The sequence below is a fragment of the Rattus norvegicus genome, chromosome 3 (genome assembly GCF_021556685.1).
Source record: "Rattus norvegicus strain SHRSP/BbbUtx chromosome 3, alternate assembly SHRSP_T2T, whole genome shotgun sequence".
Lineage (NCBI taxonomy): Eukaryota > Metazoa > Chordata > Mammalia > Rodentia > Muridae > Rattus > Rattus norvegicus.
This window is the reverse complement of record NC_141536.1, coordinates 47,078,332-47,096,452: the sequence shown is the minus strand read 5'-3', so window position 1 is coordinate 47,096,452 and position 18,121 is coordinate 47,078,332.

The following is an 18,121-nucleotide window of genomic DNA, read 5'->3' as shown; positions in this document are numbered from 1 at the left end:
CTCTCAGACGATAGAGTGATTCTTGCACACCTTTAATTCTGAACACGACACTTAAATACAGTTTTTTGGATGAGTCAGACCTCATCTACATATTCGGAGGCATAATCTTGTCTATGACTGATCTGTCCTCACCTGTGGAGGGGGTGTCTGGGGCATTGTCCTCTGTGATTGATCTGTCTTGAGCCTATGTAACCTGTGATCACATCCTCACCTGTGGAGGAGGGGCTTGGGGCATTACTCTATGTGGCTTGGTCTAGCTCAAACCTCTTGACAAGGGTTTGTGGGGGTGCTGCAGCTAGGAGACCCTGATCTGGGAAGCTAGGAATGCACCTGCTGTCCCTTTTAGGGTCCCTGGGGATTCGACCTGTCTCAACCAGAAATCAGGGTACCTTTTACAACTCGCTGCCCCACATAAGATCTTAGATTTTCAAGGAGACAATCTATGGGCTTGTCAGTGAGAAATGTTTTAGATCAGATTAATTTAGGTGTGAGGATCCATTTTTAATGTGGGTAGCATCATTTTGTAGGTTAGGTTCCCAAATTTTAAAGACAGGAAAAAGTAAGGTACACTCCAGTATTTCTCACTTCTTGATTACGGATAAAAGGTAACGAGCTCCCTTAAACTCCTACAGTCATGACTTTTTTACTTTAATAGACAGTGCCCTGGAACTGTGAGCCTTTCTTCCTTACGTTGATTTTGTCTGGTGGTTTATTACAGCAATGAAAAACTAATACAAGTCTTTTCAACAATCCTATCTCTTGAAAAAGACAATGTATTAAAAGACAGAAGAGATATTTTTAAATTGTATTTCTCTTTCTCATTTCTAATTTGGAATTTAAATAATGACCACAAAGCAGAGATGGTTCAGCTCTGTCATGCAAACTGTTTTTGGTTTGTTTAGTTTTGTTTGTTTTTCCTGTTGATGATATTTATTTGGGGGGTACAGGGTCTAGATTTGAACTCACTTTAGACTAGGCTAGCCTGAACTCAGAGATCTACCTGCTTCTGCCTTCCAAGTGCTCTCCAGTGTCCAACTGTGCAAACTGTTATTTTTTTAGTTATCAGAAATGCAAAAATTTCACCTGTATTTTTGAATACTCACATACTACTTACAGTTGATTTTCCTGCAAATTTGGAAAGATCTCTTATTCCAATAAGTGTGGGTTAACTCTCTCATGCAAGCAGGTTTTTCACTTGCTAAACATCTTCCTTTAATTTATTTTCTGTCACTTCTAGACTCTCTTGTGTTTCTGTTTGGGTATCTAGAACAAGTGATTAAGAACATACTGACTCTTTTGCACATATATTTCCAGATCATTCTGCCAAGTTAGCAGACCTGGTCAAGCCTGGTCCTCATTCAGAAGTCAGCTATGACAACCATCTGCATTCTCAATTAGATAACAAAACAAACAAAACAAAATATTCTTAATTTTAGGATTCTGTCCCTTTATAAGAGACACTTGGTAGCCAAAGGACTACTTTATTTTTTAGATTTAAAACTTTATAGCTCTTATACTATTCTTTAATTATCCTCCGATATATTAAGAAAATGGTAACAGGCAAAAAAAAAAAAAAAACAAAATTTGAGATGACTTTGCAAAACATAGAATTTAAAGAGAACAAAAAGGCAGAAATCACCAGAGAATCCAAACTCCTAAATCTTTGAAATGCTGTAGTTTAAATTCAATCTCACAAGGGGACAAATGAAATATTTATACTTTAATGTCTCCAAAGTAGTTTAATGGGATATGCCAAGTCATAGTTATAGCAGAGCACTCTTCCAGGGTCAGGCAATGTGCTGTTCTCAGCAGGTCCGGCCCAGTTTCCACAGCCAATATGTGTCCTACAGACTATGGTTAAAAAAAAAAAAAAACCAAGTCATCTTAAAGACTGTAAACTCATAGCCAAAGAACTCCCTTAGAAATATTGAAGAAAGTTCACTTCATGGCCTGCGTACATCACTGATGGATCCCAGAATGGAAAGGACCATATTTTCATATACTGCACACTCACATAAAGCCAAAGTATTCGTCAACAGCCTCCAAGGAACTTTTATGATTAAGGCTACAAAGCTATTTCAGAAGATTACATGTCATTAATAGGTAGAGATAAAAAGAGTTTGTTAAAATGGAGGCATAATAGAGCTAATGACTCCTAATTGATTTATCTGTAACTCAGGATAAGATAACACCATGGTAATTTTCACATGAGCAGAACAAGGTTTTAGTACTTCCTTTCAAGTGTTGTTATCACAACATATTATCAGCATACACGATTTAAATGCTTATGTATGTTTTTCTTCTCCATATAATCTAATCAAAAGTATAATCCCTGGATCCTTACCAGAGCGAGCTTCCTAGCTCTAAGGTCACAGACTGTATTCTGGAGTTGCTGGTCTGCTTGATGTCACATGACAAATCATCTTGGCTCAGAGATGAGAGGATGTTCAGGCCACGTGTCATGAGAATGACAGCTTCCTTTGTGACGAACCACAGAATCACAGCTTGTTAAATAAGCCTGTGACAATGATAAAGGACAAAGCCATCAGTCTGCTGCAGAATATGGCCTATCTGCCCATGGCAAACTAAGCTATCTCTTCTCACACATGCTGACATCTCATAAAGCTTTCCCAACGGTAGTAGCAGGAAATAGTCTCTGAAGACAGCCCTACAAGAGTGTAATAGCTTGCTGCTTATCTTTGAACAAATGAATGGAATAAAACCTGGAGTGCACAATGTAGTACTCTTAGCCTCTCAGATGAAAGTCACTTTTTTCACCCAGGACATTTTGCTCGATGGTCTGTTTCACATAACATTAAAATCTGAGTAGTAGCATGAAAATTACCACAAGCTCCCTATTTTCAATGGCTTTTGATTTTTAAATCCCCCTCCTATTCTTTCGTTTGTCAATCGGTTTATTTTATAAGGCCATTACTGTTTATTTAGAGACACTATGAGACAAATAATGGTCAAACAACCCTAACAGCTATCTCATAGCCACTGCCTTAATGTTCTAAGCCAGGATTATTTGTAGAATATATATTATCTCAGTTAATGCTCTTAGAAAATACATTACCTTACCTTAGCTATATATACTTAGAAAATGCATTACCTTACCTAATGCACTAGCTTATATACAGCTACCTAAACTATCTCTCTTCTGCAATGGCATTATTATACATTGCAAAGGTAAAGAAATTCTGATTCCTATAAACTCCTTCCTTGGGTGACTCAATGAATGGATGGAAGGTTGGTACCTGGAGGCCTGTTTTATAAGTTTTAATTGACAAAATAGTAATAAATACAGTGAGAAACCACATGAAATGGCTACTTTGAATGTAAGGGGTAGAGAGTTCTGTGAAAAGCTATTTTGAAGTCACACTTAGTTCGAATGGGTGGTGATTTAAACCTGATAATCAAATTATGACTTCTGTCCAGTTCTCTCGCTTGTTAGAGTACAACCTTCTTCCAGACTCCACTTTCCTGTGCTCGTTCCCCTTAGGAAGAAGACAGTTGCCGACAACATAGGGCTCCTTTTTCCCTTGAATACAACTCTTTCTGTTTTGCTTTATTTTTATTATTGATTGTTTTCAAGAAAAATTTCAAGATCCTCAAACTCAGGATAATCCTCTTCAGCCTGTAAGATACTGGCACCGCAGTCTGGAGCCAGCACATCTAGCCCTTCTCCTGTTATTTCTTCCATTATCCCCGTCTCTCTCCAACATTCCTAAGTTCAGCAATACTTTTCTCTGCCTTAGACTCTTGCATCTCTACGTGTAGAGATCTGTGTTTCAGCTCTCCTCTTTCCTACGAGTCAGTCTATATCCATCCTGCGGATTGTGACCCTGGGGTCCTTTTAACTTTATGTTGTGCTGGTATAGTTTCACAGCTCTTTTTCAGCTATAAACCGTGGCTTTCTGATCTTTACATAAACTTTCTGAAGGATGTAAGCCAGTCACTGCTTCTCCTATGTTTCGGACAGCTGGACAAAGCTCAGTGAAGGCTGAAGCAGTACAGGTGTTTTTCTCTGTGAGGGCTTTCAAGGATCCAAAAACAGAACTGACTCAGAGAGATTAGAGCTGGGCAGAACTACTTGCTTCCCTCCGCTAGAAGCTTTCATAGAACATCCCAGTGCTATTAAGCATGGTCCTTAGGGGACAGGTCTTAAAGTCAGATCTAATTCAGATCTTTTCAGTCTTACATCAGAATAGCACACTGCCTTCAGCAATAGTGACTTACCTTCAATATCTTGGAGGGGACCAAGGACAGTAGTCTACATTGTTTGAGCAGTTTCTTGATTTCCCTGGACCAGTGTTTGGCTACATCCAGTACAGCTTAGTCCTAGGAACTAGATTAGATAGATATGGGAATGAAGAAAGACCAGACACCCACAAAGTGACACACATGCACAGAGAAGCTGAGATCCACCGGGCTGTGTTTACTGTGATGGAGAAACCCTACTGCCCATGACTCAGCGAGTTTATTGTACATAGCACAAGGAGGAGTTAGCCAGCGTCTCTATAGGGTAGCAGGCTATAAATATCTGGGAGAAAGAAGCTCTCGGAGATGTTTTCAGCACATATGGTCAACATTTATACTCAGACTAGGGGGAAGGATTTACCATTTCCTTGTGAGTGACCCAAGAAAGTCTTCATCATTCTCGAGAGCCTATGCATGTCAGACAAAACATTATCTGCTCCCTGCAGGATTTCTCCTATCTGTAAGTGGGACAATTTCATTTGAATTATATCTGTGTTTGCATATATATGTATACATGCAAACTACCCATATTGATGCTGCCAGTGTAATTATAATTTAATTTTTAAAATATGAGGGAGAAATTCACGAAAACTATGGGAGCCCGAACAAGAAGAAACAAGCCAGTAAGCGTATGCTCCCTCATTTGACTTTTCCTTCCAAGATCCTTCCTTGACTTCAGTCTGTGATGGACTATGACCTGGAATTTGAAATGTACATATGCCTACAAAACTTTTAGTCATCACATTTATCACAACACAAAGCAAGCTAGAACACCTCTAATATCTAATATCTATATTCTTAATAATTTTCTCTATAGCAACAGAAGGCAACTTAATTTTTTAAAGTTACTTTTCTAGGCTATTACAATTGGAAATAAATAATGTTCAAGATTGCCAAAATTACAGTGCTATTTTGGTTTAGATAGTTACCTTAATTTAAAATGCAAAGAGCAGGCTTTCATAAAATTTACAGACATATTGGAATGAAGATTATTACTGACAGATACACAGATTCAGTTTTAATTATAAAACATTTTTTACTGGAATTAATTTGTAATGAATTCTCAACTCGGGTTTCACATTTGAATACAGTGATATATATACATATATATATACACACACACACATATATATCAGAAAGATGGGAGCAAAGAGATAGAGAGAGATAAATATACCTACCATTGTACTATTTCCACAAATTATTATTTGTAATGATTTAAATTATCTTATGTGTAAGATATTTTGCTATCATGTATGTAAGTACATCATGTGCATGTCGGATTCTGTTCTAAGACTGCAATTACAAGGAAGCCACCATGTTGGGGCTACAAATCAAATCCTTGTCCTCTGCAAGAGTAGCAAACACTCCACTCTCTTCAGCTCTCTCCATCTCTTCAGCTCCGAAGCTTTTAATTAAAGTACAGCAGGTGATATTAAGTCATCTTAAAATATCCTCAACCAAGTGTGATACACCTCAACACAACAAGCCAGCAGTTTATTCTCTGGGCCTAGAATCACGTCTTGTAGCATTCTTTTTACAGACTTATGTGGGATATTCATTTTCAATGCCTTCATCAATTAGACAGTGTCAGAGTACTAAAGACTTTCTCGAGGAGAAAGACATGAGATCACTTTTGAAATTGATTGTTTACAATCAGAAAAGCACAGTTCACGTTTGACTATAATACACAACTCTGGTGGATTTCAAAAGCAATTTGCTTTGAAGTCAAAAGCTGCAAACTCGCATCACATATGACTTTCATAGACATGTCCTTCTCACTGGATCCTCTGTACTCTTGGAGGAAAAAATAGGAAGAGAATCACTGAGCAGAATCAGTAAAGCTACTCAACAAGAAATAGAAACAGATAACAAGAATTTAAATCTGATAAAAAGTGATTCTCATACATTATCTAAGAAATTTGCTGTGACAGCATGTTTTACCTTGAGTATTCTAGGCAAGCTATCCTATGAGGCCCTATTTCCCAGTCATCCTGCCATAAGAACATTGGGATTAGAGATGTTCTACTGTCCATAGCCGTACATGAGTTGCTAAGATGAAACTCTGTTCCTTATGTTTGCAGGCCAAGTGCTTTCCCTCTGAGCCAATTCCTTGGCCACTGGTCCAATTCAAAGAATGCTAAAAGGGAACAGTAGATGAATATTGATTTAGGAACTATCAGTGCCTAGTGGATTCGTGAGAGCAAGGAGTGAATATTCTTAGTGGGAGTTGAGGTTGGCTTTTTTTTTTTACCATATAGTGGAACGCAATCACCAGAGAAAGAAGATAGATAGCCTTCTAAATAATGTGAAAATCCTAAAGCCCTGATTTGAAAATCCATCTTCTAGATGAAGAACCATATCAAAAATTACAATCAAAACATGTAAGAACGGAAATGGGAGTTTTACCTGCACCCATTTGTAGTTTATAGAAACAGAGGACCAAGACAACCCTGTGCTATATAGCTGAAAATGCTGAAGCATTGTGTTCTCTCCACAAGGTTATGACGAGTATTAAATTCCAATAACGTCTATAGAAGATCTTCTATAGTAGTATAGTTTAATTGTACAAGAAGTGATTCAGCTCCTACTGGTTTTAATAGACTTAGTCACATATAATGATGCTCATTTATGGGTCTCAATGATCCACAGTAACCTCACCTTGGAAGAAAACATTGTGACTTGTTATATGAACACAGTAAAAGGCCAGGGGTGAAGAAGCTTTTTATAATAGGAAAGGCAGGATGTTAGGACTTTCCCAATTAATAGCTTATTTGGTAGCAGAAAAATTTTCCCTAGGAAAAGAAGAGTTAGCTACTTGAACACACATTCTGTGAAAAGAGCTATGATGGTCATTAATGATTATCAACATGACAGGACTGAGAATTATAAAACAGCAAAGCACACATCTGATTGTGTTCAAGGGTATCCTCAGAAAGTATTAAATAAGGACAGAAGATTTAGCCTAAATGAAAGTGGCTCTCTTCCACAGTTCAGGAGCCTAGGAGGAAGAAAAGTAGGTAGAGGGGAAAGGCTGCCAATGCAGGCCTGGTCTCACTCCACTTCATGGACACCTTGATATGAGCAACTATGTACTACCCTGCCCTCTGCACTATGATAGCCTGAAACTTTTGAAACCAAATACCAAAATATTCTCTACCCCCACACAGCCTTGTTTAGTTTGGCTGTTTGATTTGGCAAATTGGTTGGTACTTGTTTGTTTAACAACAAAATGTTGAATAACATAGAACTTTATTTTAAACTGTAAACTGAAGTGAAATTTTCTGGTTTCTTTGAAAACTCCATTGTGTCATGTAAAATTTCGATGGAAGTTGCCTTCTAAGAGGATATTTTGTTGAAGCAGATGCTTCTAAGCAGGTCCACATCCTCCTTGTCATACTGACCATCTTCTTTTGCTACCTCTGGCCTGTGAGCTAGAAGGGAGGTTGAAGTGTTTAAGAACCCTAATTAGAGTAGGTTTTGAAAACTCGATGCTTACAATAAAGAGCTATACAAGATTTGCATAGAGGGTAGTAAACCCTGTTCAAAAACATTTAAGAAAAACTGCCTTTCACGGAGAATAGATTGCAATGAAGAGACTTGGGAGATGCTAAAGAGCTGCTCTGTACAGTGATGAAAGAAAATGCCTGGTTGTAGGCCACAGACACAGAAACAGATAGGAAAAGTCAAAGAGCCTTTCTAAAGCAAGAACACAGAAGGTGTGGCAATGGCTTCTTATTTACTTTAGCATTTTTGCCATTCAACTCTGATCAGAATCAGCAGTGAGTTGATTTGTGAGGCATTAGCTCAGTAGAATGTTTGGCAATTTACTACTCCAAAGGTCACGCAAGTCAAACCTGAAAGCTTCTCTTTGGGATAAAAATCACCCGAACTGCGTTTGAAACAGCCTTTCACTTATATGCTGCCTTCCAAAATTTAGCCAGTCCCCTCAATTAGGCCTTTTCATCTGCAGAACTTACCCAATACAATAATGTTCTGTGGCCTCTCATGTCCTTTCCTATCATATCTGACACGGAGAGAACCTTTTGTCTGTACTCCAGACCAAAAAAATAACATTAAATGCTACAGCAATGCGGGTTCATTACAATTTAAAAGGATTTTGAAAACACAGAGGTTATAAATTTGACCAAATAAAAGCTCTGCTTAGCTTGGTGGCATTTAAGGTGGTGGCACACAGACAAATCAGTTTTGATGTGACACAGTCACAGCAAAAACAAAGGAATTCAGAAAGTTCTGAAATCATATAAAAACCCAAAGAGAAAACAATCACATCTCAAATCTTGATTTTTTTTCATACAACCAGACAGATGTTAGTCTAACGATTAAACTATTGCCACCTAAAATATGTCAAAGTTGAATACAGCAGCTTCACCCGTGAGATAGGCATTTTATTTTTGTCCTTTCTATTTTTCCTTTGCTGAGAAACTCTTGCAGGTACACAAGCTGATGCAAATAACTGCACGCTCTTTATCATACACGCTATAATTTGTTCAAAGTAGAGCATTCTCAGATTATACCGGAATCTCTAACACATCATGAGAGGATACCGCTACAAGGAATCATGACACTTTAAATTTGGAAACAGACTTTGGGAATTATATAGCCAACTCCCACTCAGCATAGAAATACCTTCTTAACAAGGATATCCCTGACAGAAATTATCACCCAGACTGTCTGAATGTTCTGTAAGCATTTTATTTTATATCTTCTACTACATTTTTTCCTTCTGCATCCCTATCAGAGATTTATTTAAAAAAATGATTCTTGAATGAAACTAAATCAAATGCCATCTCTATAGCATCAGAGACCAGTCAGAAATATTTCTCCTTCATGTTTTAATATTTGGGCTCATCTTACCACCTTGTTCATGATTATATGAGACCTAAACTATTAATTATAACATCTGAAGGAAAGCTATTTCTAAATATAAAAGTCTATGACTCTATGAAAGGCATTTACATCTGCCAAAGAAAAGCCTATTAGCAGGGGTGTGACTTGTTCTGCGACTCTGTAAGAGATTCTCGTCATTGCCATTTGTTTGCAAAGTGCTTACAAGTGATCTGCTCAACAATTTACTCAGAACGAGTTCTTGAATAGTTCAGAACTGTCTTACTGTTAAATTTTCCATGATTCAGGTTATAATTTATTGATTCATTGGGTCTGACAAATATTTACGAAGCACCTCAGTATACCATGTAAGGCTCTCAGTTTTAGAGCTGGATTGGTACACGTATTCTCTACTTCTGTGAGAAAATAAAAAGAAGGAAATAGATTACAACAACCCTGATTCTAACAGTAGGGAATAAGAAATAGATGGACTTCAGAAGCATATTTTTCCTAGCTAGGGCATCTATTGTTGAACTAAAAGATGATCACTACAAGCAATTTTGGACAGTGCTCCTTTCTTCTTACAACTGTCAGGTCACAATCAGTCACTTGAAGGAAGTCAGGGTATGAATTCAAGACAGGAACCTGGAGGCAGGAACTGAGGAGGCAGAGACCATTGAAGAATGCTAACTGTTTGCTATCTATGACTTGTTTGTCATATACGCCTATATCACACAGGAGCACCTACCCAGAGGTGACAACACCCCCCCCCAGAAGCCTGGGCACTTCAATATCACTCATTAATTAAGACAATGGCCTATAGACTAGCCTACAAGCTTATCTTATAGAAGACTTTTCTCAGTTAAGATTCCCTTACCTGTATCTAGATCTGTGCTACGTTCACTGACTCCAATCAGCACAACACTCTAAGCCAGTAGTCCTCAACCTTACAAGTACTACAACACTGTAATACAATTTCTTTAATTGTGGTGACCCCACCATAAAATTATTTTTATTGAGACTTCACAGCTATAATTTTGCTACAGTTTTGAATCATAATTCAAATTTTTGTGTTTTCTCGTGATCTTAGGCAACCCCAGTGAAAGGGCCACTTGACCTTCAAAAAAGTCTTGAATAGAGTGTTGTACTGCTACTCTCAAAATATTAACTGAGATTTTGCTTCCCAGGTTTCCTATCTCAGTGGAAATATGAGCTATAGCTAGAAGTTAGATATAAACAAATAAACATGAATAATTAGTGTGACTAAGTCACCCTATTTTGAAATCCTAGAAATATACTTTCACTATTATAATAATAAAATCAAATTAGAGGAGAACAATAGACTAAGGTCGGGAAAGGCATAAAGATGCTATTATCCTTTGAATGAGAATGACTTCCACAGTCTCCTGTGTTTGAATGCTTGGTCCCCAGTTAATGGAAATGTTTGGAAAGGATTGGGAGTTGTGGCTTGTTTGAGGGGATATATGTAATGACAGGGTGATATTTGAGGTTTATGGTATATATGGGACCATTCTCTCTCTCTCTCTCTCTCTCTCTCTCTCTCTCTCTCTCTCTCTCTCTCTCTCTCTCTCACTCGCTGCTTTCTTGCTGTCTGATGATCAGGGTGCAAAGAAGCTCCCAGCAGATTTCAAAACCAAAACCATACATGCCTGCTTTCAGTCAGACGATCATGAATTAACCCCTGAAACTGTAACCAAGCTCCCAGTTAAATGCTTTCTTTTATTTCAACACAGAGATAACAGTAACTAAAATGCAGGCTATGGCTAGAAATGAGACAAAACGAGACAGTGTTCAGTGAAGTTGTAACACCCAAGTAATATGAAATGTGCTTATTTTTCTGGTCTGTACTAATCTTTTCCTTTACTGTGAGTGGGTGTGAGAGTTCAGGAGTATGTATCAATAGAAGAGTCAGTAGAAAGACTAGAGAAGTGTGTCAGCATGATTGTAAAAGAAAACAATCCAATTTCTAAGCCAGGAGAGGGAGTATTTTGTGGTGTATATCTCTATGGACTCAAAGAAGCTGACACTGGGAAGTATTTGCTGTAAGGAGCTAAACTGAGTTCTTGGATATCTTGATGAGAACATTCTCAATAGACTAATAATAAAGTCAAGATGTTACACATGGCTAAGTGAGCACAGAGATAGAACATGAAAGGCTAATCACAGATGTACTGTGACTCTCTGTACTGTGAATAGGGTGAATGAGGATGACCTTGTGGCTTGGGAAAATCTCAAATCAAATGTTTAAAGTAAAGTATAAAGTCATTTGAGATTGGAAAAACAGAGCTAAAACGAGATAAAAGTGAGAAGAATGTAGGACTAAATATCAAGAAATAACAAAATTCCTCAAACACGAGAACTTGTCACATAATCAAAGATACATACGCATATACTTTGTTTTCTATCTTGTTATATGTCTAAAAGTGGATTTTATTTACTTTTTATATTTTTGTATGTGTCTGAGTGTTTTTATTTACTGTTTATCATGTTATATGTGTATAATTGTTTTGTATTTTCCTTTTATCATTTGTATTAGTGGTTTTTATTTATTTTTAATCAAGTTGTATATGCATAAATGTTACCATACTATATGGGAATAGTGTTATGTTGTATGTGTATGTGTTATCATGTATGTATATAAGTGTTACCATGATGGATAAATGTGTTATTGTGTTGTATGTATTTGTGTAAGTGTTTTGCTTACATACATGTTTGTTCACATTTTGCAGCACTGGTACCTATAGAGGCCAAACAATGAAATCACATGTCCTGAAATTGGAATTACTGATGGTTGTGAGTCAACATGTGGGTGCTTTGAACCCACATACTTTGGAAGAGAAGCCAATTCCTTTAATGGCTGAACCATCCTTCCAGTCCCCACAATCACTTTAAAAGGAACAAAAGAGGAAAATGGTGCAGGAAAGCTGTCCCTTTAGTGACAGCTACCAAAATACAATCTCTTCTACTGATAAGACCAATGTACCTTAAGTATTTAAGACTGAAGTTCTTGCAGTAAGCAGGCATGGAGATTTAGACATGGCTTTCTAAATTGCCATAAATATTAAGAAAGAATAAACATTATACTTTGCAAAAATTAACTGGCTAGTTACATCGGGAACTCAGATAATGAAGTTACAGATGATAATGATAAAATTTAAAGTCTGTGCAATGTTGTTGAAATTCACTCACCACAATTTGTCCAGAAGGTTGTTGATATAAGGAAGAAGGAAAGGATGGGGAAATGTCCCAGAGGTATTGAATAAAACAAAGTAAATATGAGAGTTATTGGAATTAAAATTAAACCATTGGAAGGCTGGGCTTTAAACATTCATCGTTGTGAAGGTAAGGATGAAAGGATAGTGAAATGGAAAAAAAATCCCCAGGCATGACAGTCTCCAGTGAGAAAGGAATCCTTGAAAAATATGTGAGAGAATCGGAAGAAATGCCTGGCGCTGGAGAAGCCTGAGAATTTACACCCCCAAGTTATTGTTCCTTACAAAAAGAGACGGCATGTTTCATAATCATCACTGAGGATCCTAACAAGGAGAAACCTTGAGAAATGCAAACGGAGGAGAGGTTTGCAGAGGGATAGAGGTGGCTAACTGAAGTTTCCTTTATTTCATAGACTTGAGTGTTTATGGCTTTAAAGTCCACTTGTACTGCAGAAGATACATAATTTGAAACGCAAAGTATTCGTGATGCAAATAATTATAATTCCTAAGAAACTATGAATGATTAGCTATCCTAGGAACTCTTGCAACTTTGCAGAGTAAAGAATATTCATGTTCACACACACAAAAAAATGCAAGTCAGACTGGAAGGGTGAATCTTGTGAAATGATGTTTTAATCAGCACCCGTTCTAACACAACAGCAGGCTCCCTAAGCGGTTCTGTTTCTATGCCATGCATCTTCAAGTTTCTTAAAACTCCTTCCTTCATGTTTATTCTGTATTTCTACTTGACAGACTACATTCGTATTGTGAGATAGGACCCACTTTCATCAAAGTTTTACAATGAATCCAAAACATAGGGAAAATAGCCGAAATGATAAGCCCATAAAAGACCACACATTAAAGCACATTTGTGATTGTGGTCGTGAACCAATGTCTATTTCTGTGTGATTTATCCACATTACTTGCAATACCCACACAGTTACTTTGTCATTTGACGGCAATTTAAATCTACAATAATTATCCTATCTGCCATTTTTAATACCCCCTTTAAATTAATAATTTATAGTCATCACTTCTTTATTAATAAGATTATTTTCAATTCTTTTCCAATCTTCCTGTGACATAAATATCTACTGACAATGTGGATCCTTTATGTCTCTATATGTAGGCTATAACACTCCTGGCATCTATGTGGCCCTAATTATAACATCTTCATATCCCCATAGTAAGTTTTTAACCACTGTAGTCATACCAAGTGTTGTATATAAGTAACTTCATTGCTCTGCAAAAAACTAGAAGTCTAGCAGAATACCTAAAGGGGGGGGGGTGATTCTTAAAAGATCTCTGTGCACGGAAGCAGGCACTGGAGCGAACTATGAAAGAGAGCAGAAATGGTTGGGTCCGGGACATCTCTGGAACTAGCCTAAGATCTGGGATGGAAGATGCTCCCAGGAGTCTATGTAGGTGATGCTAGCTGAGACTCCTATCATTGGGGAATATGGAGACTGAAGTGACAAGCTCCTGTAGTCAGGTGGGACTTCCAGTAGAGGGAGGGAAACATCAATACCCACCCCCTCCACAAAACCTTTGACTCAAAATCTGTCCTGTCTACAAGATTAACAGGGATAAAAAAAGGAGCAGAGATTGAGTGGATGGCCAACCAGTTCCCGGTCTAGCTTGAGACAGTCAACCCCTGACACTACCATTGATACTCTGCTATGTTTGCAGATAGGCCAAACATCAGGGGGAGCTTGGAAGGATGTGTGGAGGAGTGGGGAATAGGATTGAGTTTGCTGGAGAAATTAAACTCATCACAAGAGGACCTACAAAGTCAATTAACCTGGGCCCATGGGGGCTCACAGAGACTGAACCACCAACCAACTAGCATGCAGGGCTGGATCTCGGCCCCTTACAGATCCAATTTTTAGCAGATTGCAGCTTGGATTTCATCTGGGTTCTCTAGCAATTGGGGGAGGGGCTGTCTTTGACTTTGTTGCCTGTCCACCTTTCCCTAGCTGGACTGCATGGTTTCACTCAGTGACTTGATGTTGCAGGGCTGGAGAATCCCCATGGGACGCTTCCCCTTCTCTTCACAGAAGAGTGGGGGAGGGGCATGTGAGGGTGGGACCAGGAAAAGAGGAGGGGCTGTGGTTAGGGTGTAAAGTGAATAAATAAATTAATTAATACAAAATGATCTCTGGTTTAGAATCTTACTATAACATAACTGGACTTTCGTGAGGTGGACAGAATGGGAAAGGGAGTCATTTGTGAAGGAAATGACATTAAACCCCTAAAACTCCATGTTTCTCTAATCCAAACACAGTACAGCACATCCTGATCTCTAAGTTTCTCTAAGCTACTGGGATTCTTGAGATATAATCACTGTACCACGTTGGAAATGTAATCGTTGTAGTTCCTAACCACTTGACTCTAACTGCACTTTACAAGCCTCTTTTGCTTCAATAAACCAAGTTATTGAATTTGGAGGAGAAATAAAGATGTTTTTGAACAGAAGAAAAAACATTTGTAACTCCCAGGAAAAAAAAATTAAATCCAAGTTGTTATGCTACTCAAGTTGAACTAATTTTTTAATTCATTCAATTTATAACTTATAAATATTTTTATATTGACCTCTGCTGAGAAAAAGGTTGGGAAAGTCCAAAAAGGAATTACACAGGGGGAATTATAAAGATCTTTATCCCATAAGAAGGCATGGGTATGATTTAAAAAAATGGATCGTTATGATTTGTAAAAGAAATCAGGAAAGCTTTCTCAATTTCAGCATAAACTTAACTTCAGTGTTTGATGATAACTATGGAGATATAATTGTGATCCTCATGTCTTCATATTTAAGAAAGCTGCTGCAATTCTCCTGAGATTCCAGGCTGGTTTTCAAAGCTTGAAGGAAACCAGAGGGAGTAGACTCCCTAGGCTTGCAAGGAATACACAAGCTGAAAGCCTACAAGAACTTAGGCTGCATTCTCTCTAGTGAGTCATTCCTGAAAATATTGTCAGTCAAATAACAAATTAACATAGACATTGCTTTAATGGTTTTAGGGAGTATCTGATCATTGAAGCAAAATTGCCAGGTTTAATGGCCTAGTATGATTAAGAATGTATTGGTAATTGTTACTTTAATCAACATCCAGATTAGAAGATATTTTAAATTAAAAATTACTATTATCACAAAATGATAAACCCAATTGTCATTTCTTGAGAATAATTCCAAAATACAGATTAGATATTAGAAGGGGAAGGAAAATTACTTAAATGTATAGTAAAATTTTCAATGAGCTCATATAAACAGCTTCTAAATTAAATGAGAACAGAAGATAACTAAGCTTAATGAGAGCCATTTTGAATTTTGTGTGTAAGAAACAAATATTTTAGTCTGGGTGGTTTTTGTCATGGACTTAATGCACGGAAGGGAAACTCTACCACTCACAGGTCATAAAGACATGAAAACCCTTTATCCAAAGTGAAGAAAGACTCCAAACATGAAAAAAAAAACATGTTTGGTGACTATCAGGCAGAGCTGTGAAGTCCAGACCCGTGTCCATGGGGATTGGAGGAAAGAAGAGAATGAGGGATTAACTTCAGAGCTCTAAGGAGGATACATTTGTTCTAGAAAGGTTTATGTAAGTAACAAGTGCAAATATGGAGGGTAACAATTATTAATTATTAATATAATTTCTGTTTATGTATAAGGATAAAGAAAATGTAAAGATTTTTTTTTTTGGTGTCTGTGCAATTCAAGGAGAAGGGACAACACTGCAGTACCCAATTCAGCTACCACCAAACAAAAAAGATTTACCCGCCTCTCCATCTTCCCATTCCAGTTTTCTTTGTTCTCTATCATCCACTTCTTAGAGAAAAGGTGGCAGAGCTATATAAACACCACATTTGTAATATCTACTTATCTCATCAAATATAGTTTATGACACAAGAGAGATAGAAAGAAAATTTAGAGCCGTTAAAACACACACATACATATATAATTGGAAAACAATTTGTATAACCAAAATATGGTTCAGATATTGCAATTTGAAGATAAAAATATAAATATTTGAAGTTTTTAATTCAGTTCATTTAGTAAACAAGAAAAATAGAAATTAACTTAGAATAAATATAAATAACCACCAATTTATAATAAGATAAAACAAAAAGTTACAATAAAAGTTTTACTTAGGAACATAATATAAAATGTGAATTCATGGAATTTCATTCATAATTGTTGTTGACTAAATGTCACTGGTATGATAAATCTCATAATTCTAAAAGTAATAGCTCATAAATTGATTATAATCAAAGTAGTGTCCCTGATACTTTTAATATGTATAGTAACGAATTTGAAGCACCATGGTAGTGTTGTATTACCAATTCCAGGACTTGGGTTTCTGAGATAAGCCTTAAGTTTGAAGCCAGAGAAACAACCACCCAGTAAAACAGCAGCACAGGTTTTTGGATATGTATGAAATTATTTACCTTCTTCAAAGAAAACTACGAGTGTTTACTTTTTGAATTATCTATGGCAGGGTTAGTATACTCTTTCTTCCTGGGATGAATTATATGACTGATGTCTTGTTCTCTACCACTGTCACTTATATTTTAAATTTGTAGAGATTTCTAACTTTACTCTTTGCTCCTGTGACTCTATTTTTAGTAATATTCACTGAATTTAAGTCAGGTGTGTGTGTGTGTATATATATATGTATAATATTGGCAACAAACACATTAATTGACTGTCAAGTAATATACATTAATACACATTCATATAAATATATTACTATATAATGACATGAAACTAGGTCATTATAACTAGTTATGAGATAAGTTTAAAAGGGATTATATTACAGCTTCATTCACAGATATGGAGAAGGGCTTATAATATGTACAGAAAATTAAATAAGAGAGAGGCAAAAGCAAGTAGCCATTTGATATTTATTGCTAGTGGTGAACAGAACCCTAGTGAGGCAATACATCATCGTGGAGCTGCATGCCCCTGGGTTCAGTGCAGCTTCTGTCCCTGGCAGACATTGTGATCGGAGACAAATTACTTAACTTCCCATTTCTTCACTCTAGAAAGAAACAGGTGTATTGTTGGCTCTTCTGTTCCATTTCTTTGTGTTCTTGGCAGAGCATCTTGCCTAATATAGCATCCTGGGACTATCTGGTTGTTTAGAGACAAACCTCTTTTTAGTTTTTTATAAACTACACTAATACTAAAGTCACACATACCAGATACACAAGCTAATTATACTGTTCTCAAGAGCGACAGTGTACTGTGGGAGGAAGACTACTTGAAGGAGAACTCTATTTAAACTCTTAAAGTCAGCCAAAAGTAGGTTAAACACTCTTGATAGTGTTGCCAAAAGCAGGTATGAGCTTCCCCACGAACTCAGGAATGTAAAATCTGTTTGTGATGTGGCAGTGAAGGAATGCTGTGGTAAGAACACATCTGCTTTACCTTTGCTTCAAATGGGAAACCATGTACCAAAACCTCTTCATATAGAAAAAAGTCAGTCATGATCTGAGGTAATAAAAATTTCCTCTGGGTATTTAAAGATCTAGACAGCTTCTCAGAGGAAAAATTGGGAGGTTTAAAAATCCTTAACAGGATGCCTAGTAAATACATTGTCCAAGATATACAAATCTTTTCTGATTACTAAAATCATCTCCAGACTGAAATAATAAGGAACATGATGCTATGGAGTCATTGTTCAGGGGGAAGGCGTTGTTGATTCTTTTCATTAGAAAGTCAGTCAGTCATTGAACTGCCTGAGGATCCAGCTATACCTCTCTTGGGCATATACCCAAAAGAT